General features: G+C 40.8%; 1 pseudogene; it reads right to left on the minus strand.

Moving 5' to 3' along the window:
- Positions 1–10,462: 10,462 nt before the first annotated feature.
- Positions 10,463–13,463, minus strand: LOC132615679 (uncharacterized; annotated as a pseudogene).
- Positions 13,464–18,964: the final 5,501 nt, after the last annotated feature.

The following is an 18,964-nucleotide window of genomic DNA, read 5'->3' on the forward strand; positions in this document are numbered from 1 at the left end:
GTTCACTTCCCCGCTTTAATTTGTTTGTTTGTTTCTTATAATATATTTAACTATCAAATTATTTATTTCATTATGGTTATATCTAACATATCAAATATAAAAATTAAAAAAGAATATTTTGACGATTTTCTTATGGGTCAATTTGGGGTAAATCTTAAGCCTAATTAGGCCAAAATTTTAGATAGGGACTCGGGTTGTGCCCATATTGACCCGTCATGAAAATATTTCGGGTCCTTCGAAGAAATGTTCTATTTCGGGGGTGGTCTTTAATTTTTGTCCCTCAAATCGTTGGTCTTTAATTTTTTCCCTTCGACACTTTAAGTAATAAAAAATTGGTTGAAAATACCCCTGACATTCTGGGTTCGAACCCCAGCAGAGTAAAATAAAACATAAAAAAACCGCAAGGCGAGGTTTCATAGAAACTACGCTCATTCGGGCAAAGTTATGTCTTAAGGTATAGGTCTGTAGTATGCCTTTTCCGGCATAGCTTTCTGTTGGAAATCTTACGAAAAATACTTGATCACGAACACTCTAGAGAATTCTTCATAGCTTAAGGCATGTCAATAAAGACACTGTCCTTAAGGATATTTCACCTGGTATAGGCGTATCCCCCATGATTCAACAAGCTCTTATAGTATAAAACTAGGAACCAGAATCTACCAAAGATTAAAGATGAAAATCCAGCACAATATAATACGGTAGAAGAATTTAGTATTGATTTATTTCTACCCCACGTAAAATAAGAAGACATAGACTTCATATGGATAGGATATACCATCTCATCAAATGGCTCAAGGATATAGTCCCAACGTTGGCAGTAAAGATGTCAAGAATAAAAGCAACTAAGTCAAGGAATAAAGGCAATTAACATCTCTAATGATGATGATAACGGATGATATTAAAGGGTATTAAAAGTGACCACTTGTCTGTTACAACACAAAATAGACGTTGGGATAGTTATGACAATCATCATATTAAAGACTCATTGCCTTGGTGTAGAGAGAATGAATTTATACAATATTCTTTTTGAGATATTAAATTATTTTTACATCAATCCCCCATATATCTCAAAAAGAATTTCAAGGAATAAAATAAAATAAAATAAAAAATTTTGCTGGATTTTCACATATGAGTATAATGCGTCGAATTTGGTGTCGCGTAGACTATGAATCAGACCTAGATAAAATAAGATTATACTTACAGAATAACTGGTGAAGTTTAGAACTTCTATGAACCAAGAATTCTTTTGTAAGCCCATTGTCTTATTTTATCACATTATACTCGCACAATCTTTGTCGTTATCGCGGTTTTGCGCTAAGAGGTCATGCGCGTGTCCTGGTATTCATGAGTGCTCTAGAAATCTGTAACAATTTCATAGGAGCGGCACCACTCCACACTTGTATAGTTCCAATCATCAAGGTATTCTGCAGAGCAATACACCACCTATAAATGATATTGAATTGGATTAAGTGTTTAACTCAACCTTACTTTGCCTTGCAGTATTGCACTATATTCACACACCATAGGAAGAGACATAATTTAATAGTACATTTTTGATCAACTAATGACTTGTTATTACTCATATGAACATAATTCATGGGATCTCCAATCACATAGGTTGAGTTACCATCATTGTTAATCTTCTCAAATGACAAAATCTCATTTCCCTCGATGTTTCTTTTGGTCTTGTAAATCGGCCAAATTCACCTCAGACTTCACACAATTATAAAAATCATCATATCTCGCAATAGCTGCTCTTATCACAATATGTCGACACAAATAAATATTGCTTTTGTTCAAATTTAAATACTCGCTAAGTAATTTCTTAACCACTCAGCCTCATAAATAGCCAACCTCAAAGCTACATTCAGCTATCATTATTGATATACTCTGTAGTAATTATGTTTTTCTTGATTGATTTATATGTTATTTCACCCCAACAAAAGGCGAACACATGGCTTTTGTTATACCCCATTTTAACCGGGTTAGAGCGGAGTATAACATATTGGAGATTCCTAAATTGTTTTGTTTTAAGGAGTCGCCACCTAATTAATTTTACGGTGAATTAGGACACCTAATTATTAACTAAGGTATAGCTAATTAAACCTCCGTTAATAGTCTGCTTAACCAGTATGATTCTAGGTAAGAGTTCTGTATTATCCTAAAGGGAAGGGGTTAGGCATCCTCTAGAATCCGTTAACTTACGGTTATCCGACCAAACTTAGGTTAATTAATTAAGGTTAAATATAGTGTTTAAATTTTAAGAAAATAGCTTGTAAAATATAGTAATGCTATTTGAACTGATTTGTAGGAAAATATATGACTTGCATAAAAGGAAATGCTTTTAAAAATGAGACTTATAAATATTGTTAATCTTTGAATGAGAATAGTGATGTTATCTTAAAATAAGACTCATAAAATATAATATTTTGCATAAGAAAAAGATAAATGCTGTTTATAATAAGACTTATAAAAGGGCTTCAATTAATAATGCTACTCAAAACGAGACTAACAAATTTGCATAAAAGGAGATTCTAAAGTGTTATTTAAAAATAAAGTTATAAATGCCGCTAAAGCTTTAAATGGAAATAGGATAATGCTATTCCAAATAAGATTTTTCAAAATATGATAATTTTGCATATAAGTAAAAACAAAATGCGAGTTTGCATAGTATTCCAGTAAATGTTTGAAAACAAACTAAACAATGACGTATTAATTGACTTGACATTTTACAAGCATAAATGAGATTCTGTTTTGTTAACTACATTTGGTCAAAATATGCATAATTTGAATACATCTTAAAAAATTGTTTACAAAATATTCTTAAGTTCATACTTGCGTATTAGCGGCGTTTTAAAATTCCTAGGATAGTAAGAACAAAACATGATTCTTTTAACTCGAAAATACGTATTTACGCTATTGAAAAATTAATTATTCTAGAAATAAGTATTATAAATAATTTTAACATAAAAAAAAAAAGAAGAAAATGAAACCTATGGAATTAATTTCGGGTTTTCCTTTAAATTAACTACCCGTTACACTAAATCTAACCCAACTAATTCATTATGGATTCATCTAGAACTAAAAAAAATAAAATGTTAGTCATGCATAAACGGAAATCAAATACATAACGAGAATAAAATAGAAAGAATAAATGCAAGCCAATGGATCTGGCCCATTTGGGCCACTGCTGCAAATCTGTTTTTTGCTATATGGGCCACTGCTGCAATTCTGTTTTTGCTATATGGGCCTTGACCCAGAATTTTCATTTGATGCGGATATGGGCTGGACACGAGAGGGACTTCGTTGGGCTTTCAGCCCAACACCGAATGCAAGAGAAGAACGAGCCCCTTGGGCTCGTATGCGACGGTCATGCATAAAAACGAAAGAAAAGGGATTAGTACTTAGCCAATAAATAAGACTAAACATATATAATGTGAATTCAGAACAGACCAGTGGATTATGTGTATATTTGAATATACATACATATACATGATTTAACGGGAGGGAGCAAGGAGAAGGAAAGTATTATGAAGCTTCGGGTGCACAAGGTCCAGTCCTCAGAAAAACAGCAATTATTAAGCTCAAAACAATAGTAGTGAACAATCAATAATATAGCAGTGAATAATAGAAATTGCATCCAAGAATATGACACTTTGAACCAACGACTAGTTATGACAGAAAATAGGATTCAAACACAGTTGCAGATGGTAAAATTCAACAGCAACATGCCTTTAGAGAGTGGCAATATTTTGCCTCGAAACTAACCAAAACTTAGTTCAAAATGCCACAAACAACAACTAAGCGTAGCAGCCAAAAATACATCACGGCAGAAGCAGGACTGAATCAGAACAGAAATACAGGATTCAGCAAAATACAATAGATATACTTCATATAGATCAAGACATATCCATTTCATTGTTAAGCAGGATGAAGATGTCCTACAATGGTGCTTTTAGAGCCAATTTCACATTCGAACAGGCAAAAAAAAGAAAACTGGTATTCGGCTGCTTACATAAATGATTCAGCTAATCAGATCACTAATCATTTTAGAAGGCATCTTCACACTTAAAAATAGACAGGACCCACTTTCTTATTCAATTTTTTGACATATGTTGACTTAAATAAGGGACTGGAAACCAAAAGGAAGAAACAACAAAGATAGCTTTAGATCTAATCCTCACAAAAAAAAACCAATAACAAGAACTAAAAAAAAATCAATAACTAAAGGGAGAGAGATTACAACACAATATTTTTATGAAATCCTTTTGAAGAATACTGATGGTGGGGAAAGAGATTTTTGGTTTTAATTCTTAAGCCACATGTTTCTACTCGAAAAGTTACAATCTAAAGTGTTTAAAACATATCTTAGGAGATCCTTCACATTTCACTAACCTTCTAACTGAAATAACATAATTCATGCTTTGTAAATCACCTTCCACAAACATAGGCGAGCATGGGTAATTTAAGAATGGTAACTACATTGAGCTAGAGAGATGCCAATTCATAGCTAAGTTAGCTTAAGAGCACAAGACTACAAGACATTAGACAAGCAAACTTTAACCATTCTTAAACCCTACACATGATCCAGTTTTCATCATAAAGTAGCCATCAACTTAAACTAACCCATTCCTAACAGCATTATACAAAATCTATCATCAACAGAAATTGAGGGACTTGACTAATAATCGCCAAAATACACAAAAACTAAACACTTTAAAACTACATCTAATAGATGCATAAGTTAACCAAGCCCGATTAAACTAAACAAAAACACATAAAGCACAACTGGCACTTAAGACCTAAACTAAATGCACCAACGCATAGCTAATTAATTGAGGCTAAAACAAAACAGATCATATAAATATTAAAAATGAAGAACTGCTAAAGTTAACGAAAGGGAGAGAATTACGAACCTTTTCCGGGTGCAGCGAACAGGGTACGGAGTCTCCGATATACCTCGAAACGACACAAAACTCTGAGCTCTCGATACTCAGACTCGAAACAGTCTCGGAAAAACGAAAAAAAAGATCAGAACGACTTCTATTTCAAATGAATATCCGAGCAATATTAAAACGTACGAAACTTAGTAACTTTTCAAAGGGTTTGAAGGAACTGGTAGGATTCGATTTTGGGTGTTTTGTAGTTCAAGAACCTTTTTTTCTCAGGGAGGTTTTTTCCGATCCCTCTCAAAAAAAATCCCCGTCCGTTTTATAGGGTTTTGCTTGGTGCTGTGTTGAAATAAAAATAGATACGCGTGGGGAACAGGGGAATGGGGGGTGGTAGAGGTCACGTGGGGGAGACACGATGAAGTGGGGGTGTCAGGGAGCGTGGAGATGCAACGGCGTGGAGAAATCGATAGGTGTGGGCGTGATATGGTGAATGGAGGTGGGGATCACGTGGTGTGGTAGGGGTGTGTCAGATGAAGCAGTGGGGGTGAGGGTGCGATGGAGTGGAAGGTGGAGGTGGTGGGTTGGTGATGATGGTAGGTGACGATGAAGGGGTGTAGGTGGCGGAGGTTGGAGGCGGTGAGGATGGGTGGCGACGAGAAAGGGAAAGGGGAAGGTTGAGCTGCGGCGGAAAAAATGGGGAAAATGAAGGGGAACCCTAAAAGGGTTCCCTTATTCGAATGACAAAATGGATCGGACCCGGTCCACTTGTGGACCGGGTCAATTTTAGACTGGGTATTAAAAAGAATAGGCTAATAAATTAAAACACGAATTGTTCTAAAAATTGAGATAAGGGATATGGACTAGTCCAAAATTATCAGGAGTCAAACAGGCTTTAATTTGGAGTCCGGTAAGTCAGAATGCGGACCGAGCGCAAGAAATAGTTTGACTTCTAAATTTGAATCAGAGACCGATTTTGATCAACGATGTACTAAGGGTGCCAGAATATCACCTGGTACGAAAAATGTGCAATTGTAAAAAGACCTGGATAATGAAATTTATGTTGTTGCAATGACCGTGTGATAAAAATTTTGACGATAAATAAAGCTATCATTTTAAACGCGCGAGAATAAATGCGGTGTGTATGCGGTATTTGATAAAATGCCGAGAAGTGTCAGTTTCAATGATACCAAATACCGTAACGAATAACTGGCGGTGATAACACTGCAAAATAATGATAATAATAATAATAGTATTAATAATCAATAACACTGATAATGATAAATGATGGTGATAATACTGATGCCCATAATAATGATTGTAGTGGTAATAATAATAATAATAATAATAATAATAATAATAATAATAATAATAATAATAATAATAATAATAATAATAATAATAACAATAATAATAATAACAACAACTATTGATGGTTAATAACAAAGCAGCAATAATAATAATGATAATAAATTAATAATAATAATAATACTAAAGATGGTAATTAATAATAAAAGATAATGATAATAATAATAAATAACAATTATCGATAATAACATAACAGTAAATGATAATAAATTAATGATAATAATAATAATAAAAGAATAACAGTTATTGATAATAACAAAAGTGATAATTAATAATGATAATAATGGCGATAATAAAATAATATGATAATGATAATAATGATAATAAAATAATAATAATAATAGTAAATAACAATTGTCGATAAAACAATGATCATAATAAAATAACGATGATAATGATGATTAATAATTAATAACAACATAACACTGATAATACTAATTAATAATAATAATAATAATAATGATAATAATTGGGAATAACCAGAATGATAATAATTAATGACAATTAGTAATAATAATAATTTAAGAATAGTAACAATAATTAATAATAGTGATAATAATAATAATAATCATAATAATAATAATAATAATAATTATTATTATTATAATAATTGCAGTAGGATAATAAACGTGGGTGTTAATAAAAGACTAATAATTATAGTAAAATTAAAATGCATATTTTCAATTTCTCAAAATACCAGAAGTATTAATAGGTATTTCGGGGGAGAGGCGGGACAAAATTGGGTGTCAACAACTTGTCCCTCTTTGCCTGACAATGATGAAAGAATTTTCGGGCAAAGACGTTGACTTAGTAGCCTATTTTGTCCCGGCTAAAGGATTGTGGAGGACTAAGGGCAAAGAGAATTACGGTCGAACTCTGGTCTCTGAATCGCCTACATATCTCGGGTTGCACGAGAATCAGGCCGTGTGTAGTTCTGGAATGTCTACGACCCTTATGTCTGGCAAATTACGATTTGGTGCGAATCCTCGCAAAAAAATATTGTCCCAGTGTCGAGTTATGATGACACTTGGTATTGTGATAGAACCCTGAAAATTGATTGTGCTGGAATGTGAACGGGAAATTTGAATTCGGAGCTGAGTGTTCGAGGTAGATCTTTGACCCTTGTCGAGAAGTCTGCTTGTCCTTCCCGACGTATTGCCCCAGTTCGCTGCCGAAGAAACAGTTTCACGTTGCGCTAAAGCTCCTGCGAAACTAAAAACTAGATGAAAATAGTCAGTAAGAATAAATATTGAAATACAACGACGCAAGTGCGGTGCAATGCGGCTGCGAGCATGTGCAGGGTACTAATAATAACAAAACAAGGCAGGTGCGGTGCAATGTCCTTATGCGGAAATTTAAAAAGGGCGGTGCATGGCCCACGTGATATATGAAAAGGCGGTGCTCAGCCTTATGCAGAAATTTACAAAGGGCGGTGCATGGCCCATGTAATATATGAAAGCGATGCGAAGGGCGGTGCGCAGCCCATGCGGAAATTTTAAAAGGGCGGTGCGCAGCCCATGCCTCATATGAAAGGCGGTGCATGGCCTTATGCAGAAATTTTAAAAGGGCGGTGCATGGCCCAGGCAATATGAAAGCGATGCAAAGGGCGGTGCGCAGCCCATGCATCATATGAGAGGCGGCGCATGGCCTTATGCAGAAATTTAAAGAAGGCGGTGCATGGCCCAGTAAATATATGAAAGCGATGCGAAGAGCGGTGCGCAGCTCATGCATCATATGAAAGGCGGTGCATGGCCTTATGCAGAAATTTAAAAGGGTGGTGCATGGCCCAGGCGATATGAAAGCGATGCAAAGGGCGGTGCGCAACCCATGCATCATATGAAAGGCGGTGCATGGCCTTATGCAGAAATTTAAAAGGGCGGTGCATGGCCCAGTAAATATATGAAAGCGATGCGAAGAGCGGTGCGCAGCTCATGCATCATATGAAAGGCGGTGCATGGCCTTATGCAGAAATTTAAAAGGGCGGTGCATGGCCCAGGCGATATGAAAGCGATGCGAAGAGCGGTGCGCAGCTCATGCATCATATGAAAGGCGGTGCATGGCCTTATGCAGAAATTTAAAAGGGCGGTGCATGGCCCAGTAAATATATGAAAGCGATGCGAAGAGCGGTGCGCAACTCATGCATCATATGAAAGGCGGTGCATGGCCCTATGCAGAAATTTAAAAGGGCGGTGCATGGCCCAGGCGATATGAAAGCGATGTGAAGAGCGGTGCGCAGCTCATGCATCATATGAAAGGCGGTGCATGGCCTTATGCAGAAATTTAAAAGGGCGGTGCATGGCCCAGTAAATATATGAAAGCGATGCGAAGAGCGGTGCGCAGCTCATGCATCATATGAAAGGCGGTGCATGGCCTTATGCAGAAATTTAAAAGGGCGGTGCATGGCCCAGGCGATATGAAAGCGATGCGAAGGGCGGTGCGCAGCCCATGCGGAAATTTTAAAAGGGCGGTGCGCAGCCCATGCCTCATATGAAAGGCGGTGCATGGCCTTATGCATAAATTTAAAAGGGCGGTGCATGGCCCAGTAAATATATGAAAGCGATGCGAAGAGCGGTGCGCAACTCATGCATCATATGAAAGGCGGTGCATGGCCTTATGCAAAAATTTAAACGGGCGGTGCATGGCTCGGTAAATATATGAAAGCGATGCGAAGAGCGGTGCGCAGCTCATGCATCATATGAAAGGCGGTGCATGGCCTTATGCAGAAATTTAAAAGGGCGGTGCATGGCCCAGGCGATATGAAAGCGATGCGAAGGGCGGTGCGCAGCCCATGCGGAAATTTTAAAAGGGCGGTGCGCAGCCCATGCCTCATATGAAAGGCGGTGCATGGCCTTATGCATAAATTTAAAAGGGCGGTGCATGGCCCAGTAAATATATGAAAGCGATGCGAAGAGCGGTGCGCAGCTCATGCATCATATGAAAGGCGGTGCATGGCCTTATGCAAAAATTTAAAAGGGCGGTGCATGGCCCAGGCGATATGAAAGCGATGCGAAGGGCGGTGCGCAGCCCATGCATCATATGGAAACGGTGAGTTGATATGGAAACGGCGAGCATACGCAGGGGTACTTAAAAATAAATAAAGCAATGTATTCGAAGGCAATAGAAAATATTTGTGCGTTGATATATATTTGAAAAAGATAATTTGCAAGATTAGCTCATTGTGATTGCCGAAAATTATTGACATTTAAAGGCATAATTGATAGAAGAACTCTCAAACCGTTCGACGCGCCATCCTTACAAGGCTGTACATGTTTTAGCTTCTGCAACTTGGAAACCTGCATCCAAAGAAAATTTTGTAAGTTTGGGGAGGGGGTTGATTCGCGTTGACTTGGAGGATCCGGCTCTTGGCGCTTCATGCCTCCAACTTCGTCTGAACTTGTAACCTCCGCTCATTTTAAGTCTTGGCCAACTGGTAAACAGTCTGATTACAATCACATTATTTCAAAGTAAAATAGACATAGTAAAATATGTGTATTGTGATAAATGGTTTCTGCTGAACTCGGAACTGTGACACATTGTGAAACAAAGCGAATGCCCCTTTTCCAATGTTTTCCTTTGTCCGATGACTCTGTTGAAACAATATTCTTCCAAGTCTCTCGATGTCATCTTGCGGCGACGCTCTTTAAAAAATTGTCCCAGTTTCTGGCACAAGGGATATTGAGCCTCTAAAATGGCGAGACCGAGCCTATATAGGCTGCCTACATATCCTGTATCCGACAGGAAATCAGGTCAAAACGTAGTTCATATTACAAACAGGAATGAAATGGGATTTTCTAATAATATGACCGAGGCCTATGCAGGCCGCCTACGTATCCCCCATGGGAATCAGGCCAAGCGTAGTTCATAATTACAAGCGGAAATAAAAGTTGAGGGTTTAAAATGATGTGACCGAGGCCTATGCGGGCCGCCTACGTATCCCCCACGGGAATCAGGTCAGGCGTAGTTCATAATTACAAGCGGAAATAAAAGTTGAGGGTTTAAAATGATGTGACCGAGGCCTATGCGGGCCGCCTACGTATCCCCCACGGGAATCAGGTCAGGCGTAGTTCATAATTACAAGCAAAAAGATGGAAATCTTATCTTAAAATCCAACCCGGTGTAGGTTTGTTACGCATCCCGCCACGGGAGAGTAGTGCCATTACATGGAAAGTATTGCGGAATATTACATACAAATAAATAGAAAACTCCTAAACATAATATCTCTTGACGGCATCTGTGTTGATAGCTTTCGACCAAATTTCACCATCCATTTCTGCTAAGACTAACACTCCTCTAGTCAATACTCGATGGACCATATAAGGTCCTTGCTAGTTAGGTGCAAATTTTCCTTTAGCTTCATCTTGACATGGAAATATGCGTTTCAGTACCAATTGCCCCGTTTTGAATTGTCTCGGTCTTACTTTCTTGTTGAAAGCTTTGGCCATTCTGTTCTGATAGAGCTGCCCGTGATAAACTGCATTCAATCTCTTTTCGTCAATGAGCATCAATTGTTCATATCGATTCTGTACCCATTTAGCGTCACTTAACTCAGCTTCTTGGATGATTCTCAGAGATGGGATTTCTACCTCAGCAGGTAACACCGTCTCTGTCCCATAGACCAAAAGATAAGGTGTTGCCCCCGTTGAAGTCCTCACAGTAGTACGATATCCGAGAAGAGCTAACGGCAGTTTTTCGTGCCAATGCCTGTAATTATCGATCATCTTTCTCAGTATTCTCTTGATGTTTTTATTGGCTGCTTCAACTGCCCCATTCATCTGAGGGCGATAAGGAGTGGAATTGCGATGGGTAATCTTAAATGTATCGCAAATCTCCCGCATCAGATTACTGTTAAGATTAGCTCCATTATCCGTTATAATTGATTCTGGGACTCCGAATCGGCAAATAATGTTGCTCCGAACAAAATCTGCTACCACTTTCTTTGTTACCGACTTGTGCGAAGATGCTTCCACCCACTTTGTGAAATAATCAATGGCTACCAAAATGAACCTGTGTCCATTCGAGGCGGCTGGCTCGATGGGACCAATGACATCCATACCCCAAGCTGCGAAAGGACACGGAGAGCTCGTCACATTCAATTCATTTGGCGGAACTCGAATCAAATCACCATGAATCTGACATCGGTGACATTTCTGCACAAAACGGATACAATCTGATTCCATAGTCATCCAGAAATAGCCTGCGCGAAGGATTTTCTTGGCCAGTGTAAAGCCATTCATATGAGGCCCACACGTACCGCCGTGCACTTCTTCAATCAAACGGGCTGCTTCTTTAGCATCAACACACCTTAATAGCCCTAAATCCGGAGTCCTCCTATATAGGATTTCCCCACTTAGGAAGAAATGGTTTGCTAATCTCCGAAGTGTTTTCTTCTGAACACTGGTTATGCCTTCCGTATAGTCTCCTGTCTTAAGATATTTCTTAATGTCGTAGTACCAAGGTTCTCCATCAGGCTCCTCATTCACATAGAAACAATAAGCATGTTGATCGTGCACATTTACCTTGATAGGATCTATGCGATTTTTGTCCGGGTGCTGAATCATAGAAGACAAAGTGGCCAACGCATCAGCGAACTCGTTCTGTGTCCTTGGAACGTGTTTGAATTCTACCTTGATAAATCTCTTACATAAATCCTTCACGCAATGCAAGTATGGAAGTATCTTCACATTCTTAGTGGTCCATTCACCTCGCACTTGATGAACCAGTAAGTCTGAATCGCCTATAACCAAAAGTTCCCGTATATTCATATCGACGACCATTCTGAGGCCAAGAATACAAGCCTCATATTCCGCCATATTGTTGGTGCACAGAAACTTGAGCTTTGCTGAAATGGGGTAATGCTGACCTGACTCTGAAATCAAAACTGCTCCAACACCGACTCCTTTAGAATTTGCCGCCCCATTGAAGAACAGTCTCCACCCTGGGTACTCTTCTGCGATATCTTCCCCGATAAACAACACTTCTTCATCCGGGAAATAGGTTTTAAGGGGTATGTACTCCTCGCCCACAGGATTTTCTGCAAGATGATCGGCTATCGCCTGCCCTTTGACAGCCTTTTGAGTAACATACACAATGTCAAACTCGCTCAGCAACATTTGCCACTTAGCTAGCTTCCCAGTAGGCATAGGCTTCTGGAAAATATACTTGAGTGGGTCCATCCTTGAGATGAGGTAAGTAGTATACGCAGACAAATAATGTCTCAATTTCTGTGCAACCCAAGTCAACGCACAACAGGTGCGTTCCAATAGCGTATATCGCGCCTCGTAAGGCGTGAACTTTTTGCTCAAGTAATATATCGCTCGCTCTTTCCTTCCTGTTTCGTCATGTTGTCCTAATACACATCCAAACGCGTTCTCTGATACGGACAAATACAATAACAAAGGTCTTCCAGCTTCTGGAGGCACCAAAACAGGCGGGCTAGACAAATATTGTTTGATTTTGTCAAAGGCTCTTTGGCAATCTTCAGTCCATTTGGTAGGAGCATCCTTCCTCAAACACTTAATTATCGGTTCGCATATTACCGTTGAATGCGCTATAAATCGACTGATGTAGTTGAGACGCCCGAGGAAACTCATCACATCTTTCCGACTCTTTGGGGCGGGCAATTCCCGAATGGCTTTTATCTTCGAGGGGTCCAACTCTATGCCTCTTCTGCTTACAATAAAACCCAACAGCTTCCCTGCAGGAACACCGAATGCACACTTTGCGGGGTTCAACTTCAGATTGTATCGCCTCAACCTGTCGAAGAACTTTCTCAAATCCGTCAGGTGGTCTGAGCTCTTTCGCGACTTGATGATGATATCATCCACATAGACTTCAATCTCTTTATGAATCATATCATGGAAAATGGTGGTCATGGCTCTCATGTAGGTGGCCCCTGCGTTTTTGAGCCCGAAAGGCATCACTCGATAATAGTACACCCCCCAAGGTGTGATGAATGCCGTTTTCTCTACATCTTCCTCGTTCATTAGGATTTGGTGATATCCCGCGTAGCAGTCAACGAAAGACTGCATCTCATGCTTCGCACAATTATCAATGAGCATGTGTATATTCGGGAGAGGAAAATCGTCTTTTGGACTAGCCTTGTTGAGATCCCGGTAATCCACGCATACTCTAACTTTACCATCCTTCTTTGGTACGGGAACGATATTGGCTAGCCAAGTGGGGTACATTGTAGTCCGAATGACCTTCGCATCAAACTGTTTGGGGATTTCTTCTTTGATTTTCAAGCTCAAATCCGATTTAATGTTTCTCTTCTTTTGCTTTATCGGAGGACAGGATGGATCAAGAGACAACTTATGCGAGACGATGTCAGTGCTTAGTCCGGGCATATCATCGTAAGACCAAGCAAACACATCTATATATTCTTTCAACAGTTTGATCAATTTTTCCCTCTGCGACGGGGTCAAATGGACACTGATTCTCACTTCCATCATAATTTTTGAATTACTCAAATTTATAACTTCCGTTTCATCCAGATTCGGTTTTGGCTTATTCTCAAAATGTTCGAAATCTTTAGTTAATCCTTCAGGTTGCATATCTTCTTCATATTCTTCAGAATCTTGCTCGGCATTTCCTACGGGCTTGCTTGTTTCATTATGTGTCACATTCGCAGTATCGGCAGATTTATTTATTTGATTGCTGAAAAGTAAAAGAAAATTAATTAAACAAAGACAGGAAGAATATAAATAAAAGCACGACTTGAAAATTGCATTTAAACTTTGAAAGTTTGGAGGCAAAGATAACAAAAGCATAGGCACGATTCAGGCCTCAATTTCAAATCGTGTCTGTTTCATCAAATGCTGAATACAATTAGTCTACCAAGACTCCCGAAGAAACGGGGGCGGGGTACAAGTCCAATTGTTCAAGCGGCATCCCGGCTCTGCATCTCGAATAGTCGAATCTTCAGAACAACCGTCCGAAACCATGTTGCATTCGGTTTCTTCTTCAGTGATGAACAAGTTCTTAAAACTTTCCAGGAGGGTATTCTCAAATATCTCCTGTGGTGCTTGAGCATCGGAAGCTTTAGAAAATGACTGATTCAGGCGAGGAACAGGCTTTGGCAAGGGAACGTCGCTCTTTCTTCTGAGACTAGCTGAAGCAATCTCCTCGGGGGTGGGCTCATATCCGAGCCCGAAAGTATACTTGTGCCCAGGCAGTTGAATTGGTTCCACAATTCCATCTGAGTTCGGGCCGAGGCCTTGACCGGGTCGGAAGCCATTTCTCAGCATCTCCCACGCCACCATCATAAGTACCTGTGGCAATTCCATCTTCCTCACTTGAGCGGTGCACACGTTCTCCTTGATATGGAAAACAGATCCGTCTAGCCTTTCCACACTTTGAATAGGAGGAATTGAACATTCCGGGTATAGAGAATTATTGCCTTCTCCATGGATTACTACTTCTTGATGATCCCACACGAACTTTAAACTCTGGTGCAAAGTGGAAGGAACCGCGCCAGCCATGTGGATCCATGGTCTCCCGATCAGCAAGTTGTAGCTAGTAGATATGTCCATCACTTGGAACTTCACTATGAACTCCACAGGCCCAATCTCCAGAAACAGATCAATCTCTCCAACAACATCTCTTTGGGCTCCGTCAAAACCTTTGACACTGACCTGACTGCCGCGGAGTTTCCCGACATCGATCCCTAAGGCTCGTAGAGTAGCGACAGGACATATATTGACAGTTGAACCTCCGTCGATCAATACTTTGGAGATGAACTTATCCCTGCATCTGATGGTGATGTTCAATGCTTTATTATGCCCCAAACCTTCAGGTGGCAACTCGTCATTATGAAAAGATACTCGATGGGCCTCAAGGATTTCCCCCACCATAGCCGACAGTTTCTCACTGGAAGTCTCAGCTGGAACATAGGCTTCACTTAGTATTTTCACTAGGGCACTCCTGTGCGCTTCAGAGTTCATCAACAATGCAAACAAGGAAATCTGAGCTGGTGTTTTCTTCAATTGTTCTATAACAGAATATTCTTTCGTCGGCATTTTCCTCCAGAATTCTTCGACTTCAGCTTCTGTAACAGTTTGTTTCGGACCATTCTCCTTGCTTGACGCCCCTCGTGCTATCTCTTCAGGGGCATAGCACCGTCCAGACCTAGTCATTCCGGTGGCAATGGTTTCCACGACCACTCTCCCTTTCCCTTTATCTCTCTCACCGGATTGATAATCCCAAGGGACCGCTTTGGTGTTGCGAGAAGGTGTTGGGGCAACGAAAGTTGTGATACTGGGCCTTGGAGTGAGCACTTCGAATGGGGCCCTCTTTTGAACCGTGATTATTGGAGCAACACAAGCCGACGATTCAACCTCCTCCCTTTCCTTAACTGGCACGATGGTCCCCTCTAGATTGCAATCTTCATCAATGGTGATCATGTGCACATTTGCATCGCCGTGATTCGGCAGTGGATTGTTGTTTATGTTCGGGGGAGCTTCCTTAAGCTGTATGACCCCTTCCTTGATTAATGTCTCAACTCTATCCTTGAGAGCAAAGCAGCTTCCGGTATCATGCCCTGCAATTCCCGAATGATATGCACAATGTTTAGTCCCGTCATACCATCCCGGGATGGGATCAGGAGTTCTTCCTTGAATCGGTTGGAGTATCCCTGCCATTTTCAGCCTCTCGTACAGTTGGGCTAAAGGTTCGGCTAATGGTGTGTAAGTTTTGGTTGGTCTTCTTTCGACATTTGGGCGTGGTCTAGGGGTGTTTTGTGGGCGGTTTGGCGGATGGTACTGGGGTTGCGTTGCGAAGGTTGGACGGTGTTGTGGTGGGTTTTGGTAGGGAGGGGTCCGGGGTGAATAGTATGCTGGTTGAGTATGATAGACGGGAAGGGGGTAGGTGGGGGTTGGTAATAAGGCTGAGGTGTTTGGGTGTACTGGCTGTAGTGTGAGGGCTGGGGTGAAGAATATTGGCGGGTTAATTTTTGGGTTGGTCTTTGATCTTGGATGGCCATGACCGGGGATACTCCGTCTCTCTTCTTCTTAGCAGGATCTGCCTGAATGGCCTTACTTGTGGCCTGCAAGGCCGCAAGATTTGTAACTCTCCCTGTTTTAATCCCTTCTTCTATGAAGTCCCCCATCCTGATGACTTCAGCAAACTTCTGCCCAATGACACTTAACATTCTCTCATAATATGTGGGGTCCTTTAGAGATTGTACGAAAAGCATCGTCATTTCACTCTCTACCATTGGAGGCTGGACTTTCGCAGCTTCTGCTCTCCAGCGCATAGCGTATTCCCGGAAAGTTTCTGTTGATTTTCTCTCCAGCTTCATTAAATAAAACCTGTCCGGGATAGTCTCAGTGTTGAACCTGAATCTGTCCATGAATTCCTGGGCCATATCTCCCCAACTGTGCCACCTCTGCGGGTCTTGGTATGTGTACCAATCAAGTGCCTCTCCTGTTAGACTTCTTATGAATAGTTTCATTCTGATAGTTTGATCTTTACCCACTCCGACAAGCTTATCGCAATATGATCTCAAATGAGCCCGAGGGTTTCCCTTCCCGTCGAACATGTCAAACTTCGGCACTTTATACCCAGCGGGTAATTCAATGTCAGGGTGAATGCACAGATCTTCATATTCAAGCCCTTCACATCCCCTGTTGGTCTGGATATTTCTGACAGCTTCCCTCAGACTGCGAAGCTCTTTTGCCACATCCTCGTCTGCTCTTGCCCTGGCTTCCCTTTCTAACTCTTCATAAGGGTCAACCTCTGGATGCTGCAAGGCCTGTATCTGGGTAGTGAAAGGCTGAGCTTCTGCCACATATTGCGTGTTATGGCTAGCAATACGCGCCAGTGGTGTATGTTGAACTGCTTGGTAGTTTTGGGTATGTGGGTTAATTTGGGTAACTGCAGGTTGAGGAATGTAAGGGGTAGTGAAAGGTTGCGAATTGGTTTGTTGGAAGTTGGCTTGTTGCTGGTCATTTGGTTGTGAGGTAGTTTGTTGTATGTTGGCTTGTTGCGGGGTTGTTTGCTGTTGGACAGTTTGTTGCGGGATGGTTGGTTGTGGGTGGATCTGGTGTGGAATGGCTTGTTGTGGATTCGATTGTTGTGAAGTGGATTGTTGTTGGTTAGTTTGTTGGGGGTTGGAGGTATTTGGGTGGACTGTGTAAAGCGGAGGGTTTGAGGGAGAAGGCTGTGGAGCGGGCGAATCGACAGGCGAAAAGGATGGTGGAATTGTCGCGTTTGTTCTTTGTTCAGGGTGATGGACAGATTGGTGAGATTCCGCAGTCGCTCAATTTCGGTTTGCATATTGGCCACTTGCTGCAACAATTGGGCAATGAGTTCATCATTTCCCCCTCCCGAAGCCTCAGGTTCCTCTCTTGGAAGAGTGACGAGTCCCAGGCCAGTTTGTTCGGATGCCCCTGAATCATTCATATTGCCGGATGTTCGTGCTTTTGATCTCGTGAAGTATGGATGGTCTGCCAGTTCGCAGTCAACGCGAATCAACCTTTGGGGGGATAATAAGAATTAAAATAAACCTTTAAAAATGAAGAAAACTGCGTTAGTACAGGGCAAATGCTTGCTTTGAAATTAATGTGAAAATTTAGTAAATAACGTTGAAAGAAACGCATATTGCATGTCGAACCAACATATATTGTGTAGCAAACGAAACGCATATAGCAAACAAACATATATTGGATAGCAAAACATATCAATGCGTCCTATTATGTAAGGGACCCTTTTTGTGCCAAAGGTAGGCTTAGCGTGGATTTGAAGGATAAAATATGTAGTCATGCGTCATTCCAGTGCGCTATTAATTGAAGTCCCAAAAACGAATACAGTGCTTAAAATCCCAATGCAAAAGAAATTATTACAATGCCTATTGAACAAGTTAACTAAAATGAAGATGGCCCTTCGTCGCTCTTGAGTCTCTTGGTTGCCCGAATTGACTGATCAATCTTTCGGCGATTCTGGGCAAGGTATGACATAGCTAGAACACCCCCTGTTTTGATGCCCTCTTTGATACAAGTATCGCCCTGCTCAGCCAGCAGTGTATCCAGCGCTTGCATGCTTTGCTCGTAGCTAAGTGCTTGTTGTTTCCAATTCTCTACTTCCCTTTCCTTTTCCTTAAGTTGCGCATGTTGCTCAATTTCAGAAACAAGATTTTTCTTACGCAATTGTCGGAGTAAGATGAATGCTTCGGCTTCCCCATCCTTAATCCGATCTTTCAGACTAACGCCGGGTTTGATTGATTCCTCCAAATCAGCGGCCAGCCATTCCATATAGTTGTCCTCGCACCCAGCTTGGTATCTATTTGGCTCCACTGAATCTGCTTTTGTAGTCTCTTTCAATTTCCACATGCGAATAACCTCTTTTGCAAAAGGAATTTTCCCTTCTTTGTAGTCAGCACAGTAATGATTCATATCTGCCACTAAAGGTATGTTTTGCTTCCTCCCTGATTGTCTCAAAACTCTCAGCGGGGCGTAAGGCTGCAAACCTCGAAGTCCTATCAAGACCAAAAATGGTATGATCTTCGTTCGAAACACCAAAACCTCGGACGGAAACCAACTGAACATCCATTGCATCGAGTCATCGTTCAAATGGCTAAGAAATTCTACCCACTCCTTCACACACTTTGGTTTCTCAAATGATTTTGCTGTTAAGATAGCACCTGGAACGTGACCCAGAACGTGATTCTCACCCGTCGGCTTCCGGAATTCTAGACCCCCGTTGACTTTCCG

This window comes from Lycium barbarum, chromosome 10 (assembly GCF_019175385.1).
Source record: "Lycium barbarum isolate Lr01 chromosome 10, ASM1917538v2, whole genome shotgun sequence".
NCBI lineage: Eukaryota > Viridiplantae > Streptophyta > Magnoliopsida > Solanales > Solanaceae > Lycium > Lycium barbarum.